Source organism: Schistocerca piceifrons, chromosome 2 (genome assembly GCF_021461385.2).
Source record: "Schistocerca piceifrons isolate TAMUIC-IGC-003096 chromosome 2, iqSchPice1.1, whole genome shotgun sequence".
Taxonomy (NCBI): domain Eukaryota; kingdom Metazoa; phylum Arthropoda; class Insecta; order Orthoptera; family Acrididae; genus Schistocerca; species Schistocerca piceifrons.
In genome coordinates, this window is record NC_060139.1 from 56,093,080 (window position 1) to 56,099,079 (window position 6,000).

Below are 6,000 nucleotides of genomic sequence, written 5' to 3' on the forward strand. Positions count from 1 at the left end.
ATTTCCAGCAATTTGTCATCAGTAGCGTAGTTGAACATTAGTGGATTACTTTTCCTGTGTATGCGCAAATGTTACATTCATTTACGTTCAGCGTTAACTGTGGGGGTAAACTGGTTGGTCCTCGTCCTGCCTTGGATTACTATTCAAGGTGTGAATAGTAAACTGAACGCCAGCACCTAGCGATGGCCGAACGCCTCTGTGCCTCCCGGCCTAGCCAGATACGCAAAACGAAGAAGCGTAAACGCGATCATCACCAAGAAAATGTGAAACACACACTGATTGTGTGTCAAGTTAATATAGAAGGTTACAGTGGACCGAAAGGAGACCTACTGTCCAAAATCATGAACGACAATAAAGTGGACGTCCTTGCATTGCAAGAACCCACCTAACGGATGACAGCATCTCCAAGATCAAAGTACATGGCTTCACGACAGTTGCCTATGCTGGGCACGAAAAACATGGCATAGCCTCCCTGGTAAGGAACAACCTGTTGAGCAACACAACAAAAATAAAGAGTATCCACGACTTCACTGTGGGAATCAACGTGAACGACATGACGATATTTAATGTGTACAAGCCATCTTCCAGCTCTTGGTCTCCATCCATGCTCCCTGCGACACTCCACCCCTCTGTCTACATAGGAGACTTCAACTGTCATCACTTCAAGTGGGGATATAACAAGAACAACAGTGATGGCGTCTGTCTGGCAGACTGGGCTGAAACCAACAACTCCCACCTTCTGTACGATGCCAAAGATAAGCCCACTTTTCACTCGAGTGCATGGAAGACCAAAACTACTCCCGACTTAAGTTTCGTGTCCATCACAAATACAGGAGCAGCAATGCCAGCATCACGGACAGTATTAAACCGCCTGCCTAGAAGCCAACACTGCCCAGTCTTAATAAAAACAGGCCTACAGCTACAAATTGTAACGATCCCTCCCATCCCACGTTGGAATCTGAGAAAATCCAACTGGGAAGCATATCGAGAAAGCGTGGAGAAAACGATAATGAGAATACCACCTACTGCTGCAAACTATGCACGCTTCTGTAAGTTACTGATCCACGCAGCTCATAAAAATATCCCCCGAGGAGCCAGAAAATACCACATCCCATGCTGGTCTGAAGAATGCAGCAACCTACTGGAAGAATTTAACAGAACAGAAGATGAGGGCACTGCCCAGGCTCTTACCGACCTACTGGACGAGGAACGAAAACAAAGGTGGCACAAGCTGATGGAACAGATGGACTTCACACATTCAAGCCGTAAAAGCTGGAGTCTCATGAGAAAGCTGGGAGGAGCCAACCACAGGAAGTCAGCAGAGGCCAGTATCCACCTAAACAAAATCAGCAAGAAACTCAGGGATAACGCCAAGATAACAGTGACTCCTGAGCAAAGAAAAAACATAAAAGCTCAGATGGCTGTGGCACTGCAGGACTGTGAAGAAAAAGCCAACATGTTCACGGCAGCAGTCCAAGAAGAAGAGGTGAAGATGGCACTCCAACACACGCGGGCAGGGAAGGCAGCTGGTCCAGTCAACATCCTCCCAGAATTTTTGAAAGATCTTGGACCAAAAGCGCTGAAATGGCTATACAAACTATTCACGAGAATAATGGAAATCTGTAAAATACCCAGAGAATGGAAAACAGCCAAAATTATTGCCATACTTAAACCAGGGAAGAGTGGAACTGACGCAGGGAACTTCAGGCCAATCTCATTACTGTGCATAACCTACGAACTGTTTGAAAGGATACTGTTGGAAACACTTAAACCAGTACTGGAGGAACAACTACCAGTGGAGCAAGCAGGTTTTAGACAAAGAAGAAGCTGCTGCGACCAGGTGCTGGCACTTACCACACACATTGAACGAGGCTTTCAGGGAAAGAAGAAAACAGGGATAGTCCTCATTGACCCGACATCAGCGTACGACACTGTATGGCTAAATGGTCTCATGTTAAAACAGGCAAAGATAGTTAAATGCAAAACAACGTTGAAGCTCATGAACAACATGCTGAGCGAAATGAAGTTCAGGGTCAAATTAAATGGTGAAACCAGCAAGTGGCATACCCTAAAAAAAAGGTCTTCCACAAGGATCAGTCTTAGCTCCCTGGCTCTTCAACATCTATATAGCAGATTTGCCTGATCTGCACTCACGTAAATTTGCCTACGCAGACGATTTAGCTATTACAGCGCAAAGTAACTCGTTTGAAAACCTGGAATCAACACTAAATGAAGATCTAGCTACACTGAAAAAATACTATGACACATGGCATCTAAAAATCAATGTGACAAAAACAGTAAGCACAGTCATGCATCTAAACAAGAAGGAAGCGAGAAGGGAACTGCGCCTGGTTATAAATGGTAAAGCTGTCAGCTACGAGAATTTCCCAAAATATCTCGGTATTAAGCTAGATCGCAGCATGACTTTCAGACAACACCTAACTGATACTGCCCAAAAGCTAAAGACGAGAAATAACCTGCTCAACAGACTGGCAGGCACCACTTGGGGTTGTGATGCTGCCACTCTACGAATTGCTGCACTGGCACTGGTGTACAGCGCTGCAGAATACTGTGCCCCAGTCTGGAGCAGAAGCCCGCACGCCAAAACAGTGGATGTACAACTAAATGCTGCCACTCTGAGAACCGTCAGCGTCACTCTCAGGCCAACCCCCGTTGAGTGGCCTCCGGTGCTGGCAAACATCGCTCCTGCTTCCATACGTAGAGAGAAAGCAACCCAGGACATAGTAGAAAAAATTGAAGCAAACCCAAGGCTACCCATACATGCCGACATGGGAGGACCCACGAGACTCGAGTCCAGGAAACCTATCGTCTGGAGCAGAACATTGGGCAGAGAGGGTCTCGATGCTGAATGGAAAAATGCATGGCAGGGTCTGAGAAGAGGCGTCGTGGAAAACCATCACCTAATCCACGACCCAACCAAAAGGGTTGAAGGCTTCAATCTCAACAGGAAACACTGGTCGGCTCTAAACAGGTTTCGCACGGGAGTTGGACGATACAGACAGCAAACAACCAAATGAGGCTATACAGACGATTCGTGTTGTGACTGTGGCGAGGTACAAACAATGGACCATCTTCTGGTTTGTAACATTCATGATTTCAGAGACAGCTCTCTGATGTCGCTCCACAAGTTAACGGACAATGCCAGGAAATGGCTCCATAATCTTAATGCTACTGAGTAATTAATTGTCTTCAATTTATGTGATTTTTGTTCCATTTAATAATGTTGTTTCCCTGACATAATTGTAATGTAATAACTGATGCAATTTGTTTCCACATTGCAAGTTCTAAACGTTTATTGTGATTTATATTAATCTTACCTGTTCTTTGTAAAATGTATCTGGCAGATCGAACGAGATATAATAAATAAGCGTTAACTGCCAGAGCCTGCACCACTCACCAATCCCCCGCAGGTCATTTTACAAAACGATACTGTCTTATGGCGTTGCTACTATGTCATAGACAATCGCTCCATCTGCGAACAGTCTTAAAGATCTTCCGACATTGTCTACTAGACCATTTATGTACGTTGTAAACAGTAACTGTCCTATTACTCTTCCTCGGGCTACTCCGGAAATTACATCCACATCTGTCGATTTTGTTCCGTTAAGTGCGACGGGTTGAGGTCTGCCTGCAAGGAAGTCTTGAATCCACTCGCAAATATGGTCCGATATTCGTTTTTCTTTTTCTGTCTAAAGAGCAGTACGAGACGGTGTCAAATTCCAGCCTGAAGTCAAGGAACAAGGCATCAGTCAGAGTGATGTTGTCTTCAGCACTGCGAATCTCATGTCTCATGAAGAACAGAACGAGCTGAGTTTTGCGAGAGCTCTGGTTGCGGAATCCGTCTTGATTTCTATAGAAGAGATATTCGATCTTCAAAAACGTCATAATTCTCAGTTTTACGCAAGTGTGACAATATGTTACAAATGAAATAATACTTTAATTCGCGTAATAAAGAGAACTGATGAATCTCTTCTGTACAGTGCCTTCGGGACTACCAAAAAATTCAGGAAACGTATGCGTACTGTACATCCTTTGATACCTTATCTCGGTGCCCACTTAAATAAATGGAACTGTTTGCAGTCGTCACCCCAGAGTAGTCCGAGATTCGCAGGTAAGAACGCCAGATGAGAACATACTTGATCTTCAAAGATATACTATGTCCATGTTTCTACAAGCTATTTTCGTCGTGTTTTAACGGCATATATTCAATATTTTCACGCTGCGACTGCCATATGTACTCGAAAGACCTTTAATTGTACCAGAAAGGCAGAGTAGAAGATAAGATGAGAGCTATGTATTATATTGACGAAGATATTTGTGCTCTTAGAACAAAACAAGATTCAAACTGATCGCTACTATTTCTGTAACAGGCCTTACATCGCATCGACTGAGCAGCTAGCGTTTGGGCGAATCCCTTCTACACGTCGCTCTGAATTAGACAGAAATCCCTCCCAATATTTCAGCGCGCCTAATTTTAAGTGAAAATACTGTACCTATAAGCCGATATGCACATGTCTCATTTCGTATTTTACAAAAGACACAGTTCTTTTTCCAGTTTTGTAAACAAATTAAACGCTTTTATATAGCAAGCGCAGGCATCGCGACTTTTAGAAATTAAAACATTAGAGCAGCCACAAGTCGCATGACTTTTCTTTATTGAGACTGCTCTGCAATTTTAAAAGCTTTTATATTTAAATGCTAGCGTGCTTTTTACTTCTCAGTGCACCAGAATTAGCAGTCGTAATATTGCTGCCGAAAGTGTTACGTACGCAATAATACCTTGCCTCCTTTTCCTCTTTTCCTTTGTTTCTGTTTTCTTCGTCTTCTCTCTGTAAGCTTTGATTTTGTGACATGGTTATTATAGCATTAGTATGACAGTTATTGCATCATACATCATTTGCATACACTCTTGTACTGCCTGTAACAATCAGGTAAGAATATACAGGGTGTTTCAAAATGAATATACGGATTTCAAGGCTTTGTAGCGTTTACTACAGTTACCTTACAGTCATAAATAATACATCAAATGAAAGAGCAACTGAAACAGTTTTGTTTGAGTACGTACCTGTGCGCAGTGGGAAGAGTATGGAACGACCAAGAGTGAATGAAGAACGTGGCGAACGAACGAAGCCCCAAGAAATCAGTTCGGAAGGCTAGTCGCGACGAGCAATTCCAGTGACGTCTGTGTGGAGATCTTTAAAGAGACGCTTACAACTACGTACTTATCGTTTGCAGTTGTTACAGGTCTAAAGACTACAAACTTTGGTTAATGGGCCAAGTTTGCAAAACAAATGTTCTTTCACGACGACGAAAATTTTCTGGATCGTGCCGTCTTCAGTGATGAATCGACATTTCATCTAAGTGGAAATGTGAATACAAATGATGTGCGCATCTAGGGGTCAGCAAAATCCGACGACAAGGTACAGCTGCAACGAGACCCCCCCCCCCCCCCCAACTGAATGTTATTCGTGCCATATCACGGCAGAAAATTTGTGGGCATTTCTTTTTTGTTGAAGCAACTGTAACGGGTGTTTCTTATCTTCATGCGCTACAACTATGGCTCTTTCCTCAGTTCGAAGAAAATCATTCACAGAAATTTATTTGGCAACAAGATGATGCCTGCCCTCACTGGCATAATTAGGTACACAATTGCTTAAACGATGTTCTGCCCAACCACTGGATTGGTCGCAAGGAACCGAATGACAGAGCTTGTTTTGCATGACCTCCGCGTTCACACACAATCAGCGCCATGTTATTTTTATCTTTGGAAGTTCTTAAAGAATCATGTGTATTTATCTCCGCTGCCAGCTGATCTACCCGACTTTAGAAACAGCATTGTTGCAACCATTACTCCATCACAGTGGTCAAGGATTGGAAAGAACTAAACTATCGATTACATGTTTGACTGATGGTTGTAAGTAGTGCGTCAGAACTCTCCATTACGTTGAAAGCAATATAGTCAACGCTATTCTTTGCATT